The sequence below is a fragment of the Chlamydotis macqueenii genome, chromosome 5, assembly GCF_036417535.1.
Source record: "Chlamydotis macqueenii isolate bChlMac1 chromosome 5, bChlMac1.mat, whole genome shotgun sequence".
In the NCBI taxonomy this organism is placed as follows: domain Eukaryota; kingdom Metazoa; phylum Chordata; class Aves; order Otidiformes; family Otididae; genus Chlamydotis; species Chlamydotis macqueenii.
Window position 1 is genome coordinate 51,909,575 of NC_141560.1, and position 18,096 is coordinate 51,927,670.

The 18,096-nt window shown below is 44.5% G+C and overlaps 1 protein-coding gene across 10 annotated transcripts in view; it reads right to left on the reverse strand.

The window, feature by feature from the left end:
- The window catches only part of BRSK2 (BR serine/threonine kinase 2), a 331,752-nt gene that overhangs the window by 112,604 nt on the left and 201,052 nt on the right, over positions 1–18,096 (reverse strand). The window lies entirely within an intron of this gene.

Below are 18,096 nucleotides of genomic sequence, written 5' to 3' on the forward strand. Positions count from 1 at the left end.
AGGCTAACTCGAAGGGAGTTAATGTAGCACTACAGAGACTGTAGATAACTGAAATCAACTCTGCAACAAGACGCAGTCTAAGCATTGCACAGTCGGGCACGACAAATTTCCAGGAATCCACAAAGGTAGGAAAAAGACCTAAAGAAGCAAACAAGGACAACTAGGTAGGGTTTTTTTCAACTTCTTCAAATAACTGGTTGTCCTGGAGCTGCTGTGCTAACAAACAAAACATGAACAAACTACAAAGCCATCCCTTAACATCTCCCCCTGCAGGGATGAGACGAGTAATTAGGAATTTGCCCCAGCATACCTCTAGTTCTTGATGTCCTTTAATTTCCTGAGATATCACTCTCTGCTAAGCCTGAACACAGACAAGTTTGCTTGAATGCCAGTAAGATACTCAGCAGGAAATTAGTTCATTTTCCAGCATTGTGTAGATGAGGAGGATTTCCCAGCATGCTGGTTATCATCCCAGATCTCTCTTCCTCTACACCACCACACAAAACCAGCAAAAGCAACTCTTGCACCACATCACCCTTGGCCTTCCTCGCATACCAAGATGGAGGAAAGGGTGTACATGTGTCAATCTTAGTCTTTCAAAGACCCTTACTGCTCTCTGTGGAGTCAAAAGTCTTTTGGGGGATCCACTTCCACACTTGGGATCTCTGGAAATAGCTCTTTCAGAGAAGTGAAGGATGCATGTAAACACGTATGTACGCAGTTCAGCACTGCCAGAACTGCTATGAATTCAGTGATATACAGTACTTGATGATGACAGCTCTGTAGGTGTAGCTTACTCATGACCAGCACTTAGATGAAAGATGCTTATACAAATAGGAAACAAAAGTTGGGTAGGTCTCAACTGTACAGCTATTCCACCCAAAAAAAAAAAAAACAGGGGGAACCAGGGGGAGAGCTAGTTTATTCCATTTTTGTCTCCTCTTCAAAAAGACTTGTTACTCTTTCCTCTTACAAGATATGCACTGATATTTGCAGAGGGCTTGTTCAGCCCTGTAATTGAGAAAGTTGGATTTGCTTCAAGAGGAAAAAAAGAAGCACTGACTCCCACAACACTCTTTCAGTAGCACTGAGGATCACCATAAGCACCATGTTCCACAGCTGCTCAGAAACTGGAACTCCAACAAAGCTGGAGTTGGTCTCCACTTTTGGATGGTGAAGACCAGGTATTTCATGGGGAATGTGACCATTGCACTAGTTGTAGCATCCAACCCTATTCTCTCCCTCCTGAGGGATATCCTGCCTGTGAAAGATGAAATTCCCTGCAGATGGGCTGTCTAACTGCATTGGAGCTTCACTTCTGAAAAACCTCTTGGTGAATGGGGTGGCAACGTACACTGAGACAACTGAGTGATGGATGGCAGCATCCAGTCAAGGTCTTGTTTGGTTACTGTCCTAAGGCATGAGAAGAGGCAGTGATTTATGACTACCACTTGGAGGAGGGAATTTAGTTATGGCACTGCATGGCCTATGCTCAGTAAGAGAAAATCAGACCAGAAAGCCAAAATATCTACTTACTACCTACAAATTTAAGCCAGGAACCAATTAAAAAGACATAATCTGAGTTACTTTACTGTCATCATTTCAAGTGTGTGACTGTGGAAAGTTCTGTGCGTATTTTTAACTTCCTGGGAACTAAATTCTGAGAGGAAATACAGTTTCGGAAGTCTTGATTTCAATCCCAGGTATGCAGAAAGCATCTGTCTGGATGTGCCTTGCCGCATTTCACTACGATGTATTCAGTTCAGTGGTGCATTGCACAACTCCAGTGCAGGCAGCAGTCAGCTTTCCATAGTCTGATACCTCTTCTAGCTGTAAACCACGGACAAAACTAATTCAGTCATCTCAGTAAGACTTTGTACAATCCTTCAGTGAAAAAAGGGCTTTATGAAGGAAAAGTGTCATTACTGTACTTCTCATAGTCCAGGCCTTGGCCCTGTGTAGAGGAGCAAGACACCTGTGGCTGTCCTTCTTCAAGAACTAGGGATTCCCAGCAGTCTGATAAAGATCATCCTCAAAAAACTTACAGCAGCGTCCTGCCTCTTTTCCCTTCCAAATAAAAACAATAGTTCACAAAACCATGCAACATATCTCCTTCTCAAAATTACTACCGCAGTCATTACTGACGGGTGGCTCTCCCGGATCCTATTCATTTTTTATATCCCCACGGAGAAGCCGGTTATTGATATGGGTTGGATGGTAGATCTCAGTAGTGATTTTACTGATGCATGACTCAGGAGGACCTAGCAGCCACCATGTCATTAACAAAGGAGAGGTATCTGAACTCACCAGCAAAATAAAAGAGGCCTGAAATAGCATGCAGCTTTGCCTTCTTCCCCAGAGCGTGGCCAGCCCTTGGCACGCTTTTTTTGTGCATCCCTGCGCTTGCAAGCCACAGAGTGCTGTCCAGCCCAGAGCCAGCAAGGACAGGGGAACGGAGAAACCCTGCAGGGGTGTTTGCTTTAATGCAGATGCAATTATCAGAAAGCAGGCCAAGCTCAGAATAGCCTGTCTAGGGAGGCTCAGAGTCTGTGACAAACAGGAAACATGAAGAAACATTTGCATAATAGTTAAAAGAGGAAGGAAAAAAGCAAAGCTTTCCTTGTCACACAAATGCCAGGTCATGTCACAGGGTCCCAACTACAGCCTGGGTTGCCTTATACCAAGGCAGGTTACTGACTCCAGCACCTTGGAGCTGGGTGAAAGAGCTGCGAAATACTCTGGAGGGCAAATGGGAACACATGGCTAACTTGTAACCTTGCAGGTGTCAATTAGAACTTTTAAAAATCTATGCAGGAGGCTGATTTGACAGGATGCTCCAGTGATTCAGCTAATGACAAAGTGCAACACCAGGGCAACGCAATCCTTAGAGGAATAATGCAAAACTCCAGTTCCCTCTGCTCCACCACTACTTTACTCTCCTTCCTCAGAGGAAATTGTATCTCTTCAGCAGGCCACAGGAGCAAATGGAGAACCACAGAAGTTGTCCATCTGTGGAGAGTATGTCCTGCTGCTACTGTAGCCATTAGCTTCACATTTCTGAATATACTGCGCCAGATTCAAAATCTACTGAAGTCAACAAAAGATATCAATTGACTTAAGTGAACTTTGAATCACACTTTCTAATGATCATTAAGTGGTATCTGGAAGAAACCTTCTATTACACAATTTTGACTAATTAAATGCTTTAACATGAATTCAGGTTTTCTGCCATGTACTAGTAATTACAAGAAGATTCTGTAAAAAGTGGATAAATGAGGGAGGAAACCAGACTTAGAACTCCACAGAACCAGGCAGCTAGACAATGCTGTACAAAATACTTACAACAGACAGACAAAATTACTGGAAAGCTGAGCAATTCCTCATTTTATTGAAAGCTCTATTATGAGCGTATTCCACTACAATTTTTGTTTGCATGTGTGCTTCTCAAAGCTATTTCCTTATAAATGAAAATGAAAATAGGTATGTGTGAGAAGCAAGTGAGATGCATACTTGATGTTGAAATTTGCATGTGTAAACTTCTATACCATGAAGCTTTAGTGGGGAAATTTATTTTCTACAAACTACTATTACAACAGAATGTCAGCTTCTACTTGTCTTTATTGAAACAAGTATTTTTCCGTAGTCCCTTCAAAACTGCAACTCTAAAGCTCCACTGAATTTCAAAATTTGGCATAAAGTCTGAGGGTATGAAGTCAGCTGAATGGATTCTGTGAGAGTTTTCTCAGAAATCCTTTCTGCTGGAGCTAACACACCTCCACAACAGGAGAGGACTCTTGGCCTGGCCTGGCATATTGATTCCAAGGTGTTGACGTGATGGGGTTTGGATCTTACAGGTTATCTAACCATGGAAAATCTGACCCAGGGACTTCACGGTTTAAGTCAGTAGTTAATGGTTGCAGTGTTGCTCAGCACTGAGCCATAGGCTACCGAGGCACTGTGACTTATCTGCAGCGTATGCTTCTTTAAGAAGTATCAGGGCTTCATGCAAGAGACACTGATGGGAGCTGACAAGGAGTGGATTTATTCATTCAGCATTTGAGATCATCTGCTGCCTGGTGGTACACAGCTAATGAGTGACTGACATGCAAGTCTCTGCCAGCAGTCAGCAGAATTGGCCCCTTACACCCAAAGGCAAATAGCCTGTCACCTTCGGTGAGTGCCACATCCTGGCTGCCATCGCCGAGTAGTGCAGGACACGGGGCACAAACCAACAGCCGCTCTGCAGGAGAAATAACCTGATCTATGACTTGCCTTTCTTCTCCCCTCCTTATCTTGGTTTTTAATGTTAATGAGCACTGTGCTTTCTTTGACCCAAAGCAGAATGTTTGCATTCACGTGCAGCCAGCCCCGTGTTTATGACGAACTCGCCACCCCCAAGCAGCAGCCACAGCAAAGCTCCAGAGCAGCGCGCTCAGTCCCTCTCATGCGAGCTGCCCTCCCTGCCACGCCAGACCTGCAGTGCTCACCTTAAATATAGAAATTTAAGTTTGGACTCCACAAGCAATGCTGTAGGCAGTACTCACCTGCAGCTGTTTCCCCCTGAAGGACCAACAAACTTCTGGCTCGTTTCAGGGATGTGCATGTTAATGCAAAAGCAGGAGGCCCTGTGCAGCAGCTCAGGAAAGGTGTGCAATTCTTAACTCACTTTTCCCCAGTAGAAGTTACTTCTACTGGAGGTAGAAGGTATCTTCAAGAACACTTAATGTCTTGTGGGCTGCTATGCTCAGCTACAGAAGCATAGTCACTACACACAGAGGAGAAACAAGCTGCAAAATCGAGTGGTATAGAGTTCAACTTCAAATAATACAAGTGCAGAGCTCCTTGTATTATTTGAGACATCACAGATTTAATATGGGCAGTACCAAACACAACATTGGAACTCCTGAGCCAAAGAGTGGGTGAAGGATCCAGGAGGTGCTGAATCCCATTAAGGTAATACGGGCAAGCACAGAGGAGGCAGTATAGCACAGCACAGCATAACGTTCTGCCAAAAATGTAGTGCAGAGTTTCTGAGAGCATTGGTTGAGGATATGATAAGGCAGAGGGGTTCCCAGAGCATCCAGGAAAGGGACTGAGACAGCGAAGTGATGCTGACAGTACCATGGACTGGATCCTTAAAGGAGTCCACCATCAGTAGGAAGAGAAATTTAAGAGTACAATTTTGGAAAAGCTTCAAAGGATAAACTCTTCACAATTTCCTATGTGTCTTGGCTAGCCTCTTTCCCTATCTTCTTTTTCTCCATTAGTCAGACCGGCCTTGTTCAGCTCTTTGGCATCGTCTTACACAAATGTCCTTTACATTTTCTCTCTAATGCTTTTCCAGAAGCAATCAATAGGATTGCTGCTGTTTCCTTCTCTACATCTTTCCTTAATGGCCATCTCTGGTTCCTTAAGAAATAAGGCAGGTAACAACTACTCCAGGAGAGGGCAGAATAGCTGGAGCTTTGCAGAGATTGGAGGCAGAATCCCACAATCCATCCCTGCCTTGCCCTGCTCCACAACAAGTCTAATGATATCAATCATTTCAAAGAGTGGAAAACAGATAATATGATTTTTGTTATTCTACTATATTATCCTGTCCTTGACTTTTGGGCTCCCCTTGACTCTTTAGATGGATATTTGTATGTACTTGCATATTAGGATCTCATTTCAGCTGAGTTAATAAATTCAGCGAGATACAAACAGTTGATATCTAGGAGGGATGTTCCATCCTGATAGTCCCTCATAGCTGGCAGTGACAGAAGCACAGACTGAAGCATCCTGCAGCTCTTCCCTTTGTTTCCATTTTCCAAATACGCTGTTGAAGCACAATTGCACCTCCTAGAGGGACATGCTTCCAGACAAACAGCAGCATGGACCTCATCCAGGAACTGCGAAAAGGCCAAGGGCAACACAGACTCACAACGTTCATGTTTACACTTCGCTTTGCAATAAAGAGGGAGCCTTGAGGGGAGGCCTGGCAGCTGCAGGCAGAGGAATCAGCAGCTGACTTTCTGCCAAACTGCGGAGCCAGCAGCTGCATACTCAGGAAGGCCGAGCAACCCTTCAGCCCAGCTCTTCTACCACAGCAGGTCAGCAACAGTTTCTATCACACTGCAGCATGAACAGCAGCTCCTGCCTGACTGCACCAGCTCTACATTAGCACTTCTATGTCCATCCCATCTTAGGGACACTGATCCCAACAACTACTTATTCGTATCCATGATGTTGAAATTAGTCTGCTTTGTCCATCAAACAAGTGCTCTGAGCAGACTGTGTTTGAGGAATGTGCCTCTTCAGTGTCTCTCTATAACGACATGACCATAACTGGTATCTCTCTATAATGACACGACCATAACAGTTGTATCTCTACTATGACATGAACCAGCACTTCAGTTCCAAACATCCCTGCCCACTCATCTACATGTGAGATTATAATTTTTTAATGCAGACCCACCTCAATCACCAGCATGTCTTTTCATATCTTACAAGACAGGACTGAACAGCACGGAAAATCATCAGTGACCTCTCAATACCTACATCTCTGGGCTACCTGTTTGGATTTAGCCAACAGCAGATGGGCTCATAGCCTGTGACTCTCAGCTCTTTGGTGACTCACACAGTAAAATTAGCTTAATGGACCCAGGTCAGGAGGAAACTATTGGTGGACAGTTAAATGGCTATTGTAAAATTGTTCCCTCCCTTCAACTACCACACATCAGTGCTGAGAAATGACGCAAACTTTCAAGATGATGCTAGTCCTGATGCAACAGCTTTGTCAGTGGTGCCTGCCACTTCTTCCTTGAGCATCAGGGATGCAGCAGATAGCAACACTGACTGGGAGCTTTCCATCGGTTTTTAATCTGCAAAAGGATGGCTCATAAGACAGTAATTGTAGTACAAAGAAACAGGTAGAAAGATAAAGAAGAGCAAGAAATAAAACTAAGACATAAAACTGCGTATTTTGCCTCATTCTTGAGGCTGCCTATGCTCAATCCCTGTCTCCCCTCGGGTTCGGTCTGCAACAGAAGACTTGTACTCCCCTCAGAGAAGACAATGTCTTCCTCAGTTTTGTACAAGCAATAGAAACAGCAGAAAATTAATCAATTGCTGCCATCAGCATCCAGGATCTCTCACAGCTGGGAGTTAAGAGATCAAAGACAGCAACGAAGGAACATTTTGTTTCTCAGCTATTTTCTCTCTGCTCTTCTCATATCCTTCCCATCACACACCAGCCCCTTGTTGCTGGAGGTGCTGATGACATCTTGCAGCGTATCAACATCAATATCAGGATCAAGAAACCTCTCAGCAAGGAAGGTTTACAAACAACATTGTAAAGATAGGCTCTCGAGCATCTCAGAACAGGCCATCAGGACAAGACAAATCATTCCTTCTCCACATTGTCCAAAACTCCTTGAGAAAGGAGGGCTCAGACATTTCTGGTCATGTCCTTAACCAAATGTCCCTCACATTCTCTGGAGCTGAATACAATTGTTTTCCACATCTTCATTATATTTTCAAATACATTATTCAGTCCGGTTGGACTTTCAGAAGTACTCAGCATTGGTAAGCACTTAGCATTAGCTCTTTATCTCAAAGTTCATGAGATTCTTATTACTAAATGAGACCAGAGTCAGTCAGCAATGAACAGCAAATTCCATCTTTTAGTTCTAAGTCCCTGGAGACAGGTCTTGTAACACGAGGCCTGTCTCACTATTTATGAACCTGTGCCTTGAACATTACTTCCCAGATCCTGCACTATTTTTGAGCCTTTCTGAGTTCTAAGGGTGAATTCTTCAGCTTCACCATACTAAATCATTGCTAAAAGCATTCCCTATCCTAAAACAGATTATCTTTTCCACACAGTGACAATCACTTCTGCACTACAGAAAACTTCTGCCTTGAATTACCTGTGCCACTCCAAAGCAACCTATATATTTATGACAAGTGGTATACTGCAGTGCAGATGCACCCACCAACGCAGCACTATTGCATGAAAATCAGGAAGAGCAAAGACTTCAAGGCATTTAAAACTTGAGGAAGGTGGTATTTTCATTATTTCTGAAGGTATTGATGTGCATTGTGCGTCTTCAGAATAGCCACCTTGAAGTGCCACTGCTTACCTGAGTCTCTTCTCATTCCTTTGCACCTGCCATATACAACATATCTAATGCAGAGTTCAAAGCTATTTGGCTTCTGATGAAGAGCAAAGAAAAGCAACACTTTGTTATGTCAGGTGATAACACATCACTAAAGACAGCACTAATTGTTCAAAAATTACATAGAGGAAGCAACAGGAAAGTTCTAACGATAAGCAAATTAGCTTAATTCTCTGAAAAGAATGGACTTGGCTGGACATGCTTACTCTAGCTATTCCTGAAAGTGGCAGAGCAAGCATTCCAAAAACAGAAGAAAATTTGAAAACTGGGGTTCACTTAATCATACCATCTGAAGCCTGTTCACCTTGGGATGCTTAGGCACATATACAGGCATCCTCCTTTCACAATCTAATTCAAAATCCCTTGCACTTGCCAAATACTTATGATAACACTTACATGTGCAAATTTAAAAGTGCTCGCAAACAATTTGCTAAGAAGATGGCAGGCTAAATTTGAAACCAGCAATATTTGAAATGGACATCTGGGCTAGATTTATCCCACTCTCTCCCCAACTTTTCAGCATTTTCTGCCAGAGATCACATTCATCAGTCAGCTGAATCTTGTTCCCAGATGTTTGGAACATGTGAAAATGACCTGTGAATCGGGGAGTTTTCCAAGACTCAGCAATATGGTGACAACAGAGTTTTGGAATGAAAAGGCAAGGGATGCTGTTCATGTCATCCTCTCTCTACAGAAAAGAAAACCAATTACATCTCTTTATGGGAGACATAATTAGCTCACTTCTTTCCAATGGAGAAAGCCTTTCCCTCCATGAAAAGCTTACACTGCCTCCCACGCAAACACAGAACAGACAAAAACCCCACCAAAATCTTGCTGAGGTGGATGCCATGCTGAGGGAACCCAGCAGTAACCTCAGATAGGAGGAAACAGTGCCTGTGCTGCAAGGCTCACATGTTGAATCCTGACATGCAAATGCACTTCGGAGGAAAGTACTTCACAGATGTTCTCCTTGCACCATACAGAACTCAGTGAGTTTGGAAAGAAAACCCCAAGATATTTAGGGGTAGCTGATCATTACATTAACATACATACGACGGCAGGGATTACAGTGCATCCTACTGCTGTATAATACAGATTTGTGTGTGGGTTCAAAGTTTCATTTGTGTACTGCCTCCTACCTTTAAGCTCATTCCTACACCGAAACCAGAAATAATTCCTATTCAAAGTCCCTCCTCTGAGTAGGAAATGTACACTCCAGGTAAAGGATTTTCCTTCTGTACTCTGTTGATAGACGCTATGGGACAGCAGGGAAGCACTTCCTTTCAGTTGCTCTGTGCCGGACACTTTTTGCCAGGTCCAAGGAGCCCAGGTGAACTAAAGATGTCTGCAAAGTATCCTTGCAGGGTATGCAGGAAAGCTCTGTGGAAGTTTTCTCCAAGTCTGTCTCACATTTTGTTTGCCAGAGGAACACAGTAACACTGACAAGTCCCTTTTGTTTCTGAGAGTCCTAAAATTATTGCTGGGTGCCATTCAGTGAGGAAGGCTAGGGCAGCAGCTGATACGGAACCGTGGTGATTTTAGGAGGCCAGCCCTCTTCTCTGCAGAGATATACGTAACCGTTGAAAACAGTTGAAACAAGTTTCCCTCCCTTGGTAACAGCCTTAATCCATCCAAAGTAGATGACTTGAGGGTTATCTAGAGTTTTGTCATGTCCTTTGGTATAATTCTGCTGCCCACATGTTCCTGAATTTAGAGCAGGGTAATGTTACACATCCAAACTGGGAGCATGTTCTTTATTTTGGAGTGGATTCCTTATGCCACCACAGAAGCCACTCAAGAATAACCACATTCTGTGAAACCCCAGGGGCTTGTAAGAGCCTTTTTCTGACAATTTCTCTTCTGGTTTTGCACTCTTATGCTCACTAACATTTCTAAACTGTTAACCTTTTCTACTCTGTACTACTTTTTTTCTGAGGCAGAAATGATTTTCCTTGTAATTTTCCAGACCTCTTCCGTGTTCCCTTCAGGGTGGCTGGCGACACAAACTTGTAGCAATTGTTCTTCTTCCATTTCAACAAAGTGTTCAAAGTGCATGCTTTAGTCTGCACCGCTACCATATAGTCTAGGGTCTACTTGCAAGCAACAGAATGACAGCGAAGTGAGGAAAAAATTACCTTGTAACTTCTAGCAAACCTATAGGAGAGTAACACATTTAGTTTGAAAGCTCTTGGTGGCCAATGTAAATGTTTTTCCTGGCCAACCAGGAAATGGGGATAGTCCTTACTTCTGACCCATTAAACACACATTTTGAAGAACTAATTTTTTTATGAGCTTCCTTTGGACAGGTCTACATTCACCCAGGGAGCTAGGCACTGTTGTCCCTCTTTCTTCTGTAGGAACAGTGACCTGTTTGAGAAATCTGAGATGTTTCCATGGGGTATAATTTAGCACTCTCCAGGCATACAGAGATCCCTGAAGCACTGGTGTGTCTCTCTGATCCCTTATCCTGCTCATCATCACCAAATGATCAGTCACTTCAAGCTCACAGGAGAGGGGGTCGCTGCCGACCTACTGAAGGCCTCAGTAAGTCAGTTTTATCTTCAAACAAATGAGCAGAAGATTCACTTTGAGAAAATATATACAAGTGTAAAGCTCTGACACACTCTCATTAAGGAAATATGAAGCAGTTCTTTAAATCTGAAACAGGAAATAAGCAACAGAGAAAAAAGCAAAAGCAAACAGCCCTCCCTTAAAAGTGGTCTGAATATTTTCATGTAAGATAATGTGCCTTCTAGCAGGAAAGGAAATATGTAGTGCATAGCTATGTCCTTTCCTTGATCTGAACTGTAATGGCTCTTCCTCATCCTTTTCCATAATATGTGTGCATATTCCCTTTCCATGCAACGTGTGCATATTCTCCAAGCCATCCCAAGATGGGAGTCAGCACCTCCATTCAGCTCTTGGGATTACTCTGCTGATGATCTCCTTCAGACCTGAGGATTCAGTTTGCAGCAGGCTTCCTTCTCCTGGGAGAAGTGTCTGATGTTGCAACTGAACCCAGGACCTCAGAGGTGACAGAGAACTGCAAGAATCTACAGAGGGTTTACATGAATGAATGAGTTTGATTTTGAAACTTAAGCCAGAAGCAGCCCGCCCAGACAAATTTTTCCTCCCTCATACTGTTTATTCAACCAAAAGGATTTCCAGACAACCTGAGGGGATTGACTTCATGGGTGAGTGTGCATTTTACCAGAAGTCCTATTTGGCAGAATAACTTTTATTATAAGCATTTTGGTTCTGTTGCTCTGCTGCATGCTGCTTTTCTTGGCCTTCTGGCTGTCTCCAAGTCTTGTGCAAACATTCTTTTTCACAAGTCACCGAGGACCTAGCAGACACATAGGCTACATAGTTGAATAATCACTTTACGCCTCCAGCACTGCCAAATAGTTTATTGTGCAGCTTAGGAGGGCGCATGTATACTGTTCCTCTGCTACAGAAAACCAGAGCGCCTTTCCAGAAATGCCCTCATTTTGCTTGGAACATGACCTGCATTTTGCAGGAGTGATCCTAAACCAGCAGAACAAATCTGGCAAGGGGTTAAAATAGAGTTTGTATTTTATTTTTAACCCAGGCTGGAGAATTCCCTTCTTCCCTTCCTCCCCTTATGACACCTCTTTAAATAGAGTTGCTTTTTCCAGCTCCAAACCCACCTGATGCCAAGGGGTCAAGCTATGTTTCTCAAGTCCTTTGTTCACCAGAGCAGTATGGGGGTGCAAGATAAGTCTTTGCCAAAGCCACCAACGATTAAGACATCAGCACCATTAAGAGCTGCTGCCTTCTGCACAGTTAGCTCTCTGTAAGTCGCCCCCAGTCCCCTGCCGTATCAGAGCCGCCCGCCTCTCCCTGGGGGATCCCCACAGCCAGCTCTGCAACGGGGCTCCTGCTCTGCTCCTCACATCCAGCCTGCCTGGTCATTAATCATTCGGGATGCGGCTGCTACTGCCACCGCTGCAGACATCTAAAGACTGAGGATGTTGTCTCCTCCTCGCTAGGAAAGGCTTTTCTCCCTTCCCCAACTGCTTTTAAAGGGAAACATCCTTTTTTTTTCATTTTTTTTTTTACTTTTTTTTTTGTTGTGCTGTGACAGAGTAATGTAAGTTCTGACCTTAAAAGCAGGAAAAAGAGTTGTACTGCAGTCCTCATGGTGGCTGTGGCTGGCTCTCTGTGACATTCCAGCAGAGTCAAGGCATTAAAATATATGCATGGAAGCAACCTCCCATGCAAAAGGCCACTGTAATCATTGCAGAGTTGGACTAAAGGTTCTGTGCCAGTTTCCCACCCAGACATGTCAGGGACACATGAAAGTGCCAGCTCTTGGGTGAAGCACAGCTGCTACTCTCCTTTGGTCCCTGGAGGACAAAAGTATGGGAAGCAAAACAGAAATCAGAGCATTTGAGAGGCTGCTCTAACTTGCACTTAGAGACAGGCATCTTTATCTCCACTCCCTCTAATGCAGCAGAGAGACTTGAGAAAGCAGACTGTGCCCTTCAAGCTACCGACAAACATAACAGCTTGGCAAAATGCAGTATGCAATACCAAAAGGGAACTCCTCTTTCAGTGATAGCTTTCCCAAACCAAAGATGAGTTCACAGCCAGAATAGGACTGCCAAATACTTCCAAAATGTAAGGCATGTTCCTGTTTTTCAACTAATCAATAGAAAAATGATGTGATATGCTGGTACAAAGCAGATGCAGTGATGTCAGAGCTCCTATTCCCTCTGCAGCACTGGCTGAGCACAAACAACAACAACAATCCCTTCACTGTCACAGATTACCCCTACAATGTGGGTATTTTGTCCTGCAGGACAAATAGAAAGAAGCAGGAATCCAGAGAGAAATGAAGAAAACTGCTTTGCACAGACTCCTAGGACAGCTCTGATGCACTCGGAGTGCTTCTTCTACCTTCACACAGGACTTTGCCCCTACAACAGCTCCACTCAAACCCAGTAAGAAATAACTTAATGTTCCTTTGGTGGTAGCTTCACCTGCATCCCTTTCCTGCCCCGCAGCAAACAGTCCCCCACCCCACTCCCTCACACTCTGGCAGTAGCCAGGCACAAGGTGGTCTTTTCAAGAATGATCATAATCCTTTTCGTATTTCATTCTTTTATCCTTTCCAACCAATTTTTCTTTGGGTCCCTGGAACAAGCAGTCACTTCAGAACAGTGTCACTATCACATGGACGGCAGCTCCAGGACCTGTGGGGCACATGTCAGCGGGCAGGCTGTATTAGAAAGCATCAGCACTGAACACCTCCCTGGCACATCTTCCTCACTGGGGACTGCTGTCAGGCACTGTGAAGCAGTCTCCTGGTGCTAACGTAACTTGGGTCAGGCCCTTGATACGTGTTAGCACCGTTTTCATTCCCAAGAAAAATATTCTTTAAATCGGAGCACAGGGGATTTTCTTACATTAGGATTAAAAAGCTTTCAGTCTCTTCTTAAATAAGTTTTTTTTTTCCAAAACTGCAATAATTATAATTTTTTTTTTTAAAATCACCAGTGAAAAACACTGAAAAGCTTCCTATAATACTGCTTACAGTTAGCTAGTTCTTTCCCTCTGGGAATTCAGGTACTGCCAGTGGCAGCTTCATCAGATGCTGACAGCTCCCCCCACCTGGAATCCCCCTGAGGAAGGGTATTGCCCCTCTGGCAGCTCTCCTGTGGGTGGCAGCAGGAGATAATGCCCGCATTTTCAAAAGGTTCAGTAATTTTGGGTTCTCCATTCTTAGGCGCTCTGGAGACAGATTTTTAGCTGCTGAACTACCTGCAGCTAAGATTTTAAGAAGAATCCCCTTTCCAGTTAGGCATGATATAAAAATTGGATTGCTCAGACTCCACAGTTGACTGGGTCTAATGAAAATCTGGCCTAATGATGGAAGCTGAGCCTCTCTAAAAGCCTAGGCCTAAGTCCTTAATTTTGGAAGTGCTGAGAGGTTGATGCAGGATCCCACCAGAGGTGGGAGTAGTCAGTCTCATTACAGTAAATGTCTTCTACATATTCCTCAGGAAAAGCACCCCAAATACCTGATAAATCTATACTGTTTGGCATAAATGCACATACAAAACAGAGAGAATATTAAAATTACATAAAAGGTGCAATGTCTTTTATTGCATGTTCCAAACTTGAATCTGAATGAGGTCTGCATCCAAATCCACCTTTGGCATATCTCTGAACAAAATGATAACCACCTAAAACCTGGAGGTTTCATGGGGTGGGGCAAAAGTTGGAATGATTATCTGAAATTATATCCACAGGAAACCACAAAGCTGTCTCAGGATCTCATAAGTTAGCCTGGATTCACTGGGTCTGGAAAGACTCTGGCAAACCTCTCGGCATCAATACTGGCTTGCTCTGACATGGCATACAAGGGAGGGTGTGAAGCTGAGGTGCTGATTTGAGATACGGAAAGTCTAGCTCCACTTTCTGATTTTCTTGATAGCTTCTTTTGAGTTACTTAATCCATCTGTGCCTTAGTTCCCTATTTAGAAAATGGAGATAGTAAGATATCTGAATTTTCCAACGTTTTTCTGCCCTTTTACATGCATTGCCTATTTAGACTGTAAATACTTCAGATCAGAGATGGTCCCTTGCTTTGTTTTCAAATGCAGCGACAGTGCCTAGTATGCTAGAACACGTGCTGTGACACACCCTCTGACAAACACAGACAAAAAATGACGTTTTGAATGTCACCGCTAACTCAACATACAGCCGGCAGAGAACGAAGCAGTGGGGGGTGAAGTCTGCAATATGTTATATGGAGCAAAATGCAAATTCAAAGCATGCTGTCATGGCTGAGCACCTGATTGTGGTTAGGGCTGGTGCTCCTCTTTACCACCCTGGCTCCACGTAAGGAACTGGGAGTTAGCAACTGTCCTCATGTAAGACAGCAGCAAGCAGAGACACCACGCATTCTCTGAGCACAGGGAAATACAGTGCCTCGTAAGCTGGAAGGGAGGGCAGGTGGCATTACAGGTAGACTAGAAATAATAGAGCAAGCTTCATGCTGAAAGTAAGGAATCTTTGTCGTGACAACAGAGAGAGCTGTTAGACTATATAACATGCATGGGGAATGTAAAGATAGGCAGTATTCTGGGTGTCCGGCTCTCAGCAGGGAGGAACCGGCAGGACTGCAGCAGCAAATGATGGTTTATTGTTAACAACAGTTTCTAAAGCAGGAGCTGATGATTTTGTTTGTTTGTCACTTTTTATTTCATCCAGTGCTCCAGATGGATACTAGCTCCTTTTGCAAGATCACTTATTTATTTATTTATTATTGTTTCTCCTTGAAGCAGGGACTGCAAATGCTGCGATAAGTAGACTGAAAGATTCACTTAGTTTCAGCTGCAGTTTCCCTAAGAGCTTCTGTGTCCCCCGCTGAACTGCTGTTTTGTAACGTCGTGGAGGTGGAGCACACTTTGGGGATATTCCACAGCTCTCCCCCTGCCTCCATTGCACCACAAAATAACCATTTTTCCTCTCCCTTCCCCTCATCTTTCCTTCCCTGTAAGGGGACAAGAACCACCAAGGAAGAAAGACATACCATCACCTTCTTCAGGCTTTTTTTTGCACCAACCAAAATCTTGCAAATCTAAAGCATTAACTAAGCAGTTTTGTGCATCGCTTCTGCCCCACGTCCTTCAGGGTACGTGAACACAGCTCGCCGCAGACTAACAAGCCACACGGCAAACGCTTCACATCGTGGACTAACGCTGGGCGAGCTGGGGATCTACAGCTGCAGCTCAGTGGTCTGAGTTAAAAGCTCTGCCAGTTTGTGCCACTTAATAATGGGCAGTGAGCATAGAGGGCAAGCGTGACTAGGTAGGAGCAAAGAGGCTACCTAGGGAATCAGGCAACACGAGTGCTGGGCTTTGCAGTCCATAATAGGGGTGAGTCAGACTCTGAATTGCTGTGCTGCTATCTTGGTTACAGTAGATGCTAATTCAGCTGCTCAGGTAAAGTGTACTTTTAGGAGGCTAAAACGAGCGAGCATATTGAGGCCTGGGACTCTTCCAGGCTTCATAGCTGTTCCACCTGTCCTAAAGTGAAGAAGCACTTGTGAAAAGCAAATCCACAATAGGGTCTGGGATACCAACCGCCTTCAGGGTTTGCTGGGGTGGGGGATAACAGAACACTCTAAGCAGTTTGGCAGATTAGTGAGGCAGTTTATTCTGTTGTGGTCCTTTCAGAGGCAGCTGAAGGCACTGTGGTGTGGAAGGTCTCGGTTTCAAGCAGGCACCTTCCACCAGCTTCATAAAAATGTACATGGAAACTTTCAAAAGACCGATTTCAAAAGAGGGAATAAAACACTGGGACAGAATGATACTGCTCCCTATCCTGCTCCCTAAGTACCCCACAGAACCTGAGGGTTTCCTTTAAAGGACAAAGTGCCCAACCTAAAGCCAACTGCAACAAACTTGAAAGACTCTGACACTGGAGGGCACTGGATTAGGACCTGCAAAGCTTTTGGACTTGCACTGCCACACCTGCAAACTCTTAGCTGATTTTTCTACACGGAGGGGGCATGGGGAGGTTGAAGAGAGGGACGAGACTTGGTGCCTCCCCTTTCCTGAAGGGACAGCTGACGTGTCGCAAGGAACCCGGCCGTTCTCTAGGTGCTGATGCATGTGGTAGAACAGACACGGCTCTTCCCTTCGGGAGCTATAGGGACCTGCAGCGCTGACAGTAACAACAGCTTGTTCTTGTCAGCTAACGAAGCAGCTCTGATGATGGCAGTGTGCTGAGAGCAGACCCAGGCAGAGGCAGGGTGCCGTTTTTAGGGTTATTTTATTCTGACTGGAATCATGCCTCAGCCCCTTGGGAGTTGACCCTTTTCACTGAGCTTTCTGGAGGGAGCAAAGGAGAGAAGGTGAGATTCTCAGCCGAGACATCAGACCCAGGCTGTTCTCTAAACCCCTCTTTGTTGCCGTCTCTTCGCAAGCCTGCAGCCTCCGCTCCCTCCTCCCCTTCCCAAAAATAAAGCTCCATGATGTAAAAACATTCCTTTGGGGCTGGAGGTGGAAAAACTAGGACACCACAGTTCGGAAAACGCTCAGCACTGCATGAAATATTCACTATCAACCGAAACAGGTTTACCCGGAGGAGGGTATGATGAAGAGCGAACGGGGAATCAATTTCACTGTCCTACGGTTTGTTATTCTGGCTGCTTCCTCTCTTCTCCAAATAAGCTAAGCTTTTTGGAAGCTTCTGTCTGACCCAATTCTCATTCCATCACTTTTCAGTCCCTCTATCCCTCCTGTTTTATGAGCAAATAAACATGGATCCTAAAGGCGTCCTTGCCCAATCCTAAATAACTGCTACTCTCCAGCACAGGGCTAATAATGTAACGATGCGTTGGAGAGAGAGCGCATGCGCAGCCGAGCGATCCATCATCTGTGCACCAGGGGGATGAAAAAGCACCGAGCAGTGCCCCCCAGCCCCTGTAAAGGGCCTTCCCGCTTCCTTAGCAGAAAAGGCAAAAACAAAACAAAGGTTGCAAAACCAAAACAAAGGTTAGAAGAACAGCTAGTTCTTTCCTCTCTGCTCTGCAAATGTTGCGCATCAGGATCAGGAGTGAATCAAAATATCTCTCTCTATAACCGATTGCCAAGTTTTCTGTACTGTTTTTTGCTCAATGCAAATGATAGGAAGAAGCCTGGAAAATATGGAAAGCAGGCGCAAAGGCCCTGGTGATGTACCAGCCTCGTGTGTTCACATTCCACCTGCTGCAGTTATAGGTTTCAGTGCAGCCTCAGTGCGAAGCAAAATTAACTGGGTGACTTTGTGTCCAGGCATGCAGGAGGTTCAGCCACATCACCAGAGATACAACGTCCGAAGCAATAACGAGGTGTTCAGACCATGCAATGGGAAAAGGGAGAAGATCAGGAGAGGTGATTAGATGGATGACGTGAACTAA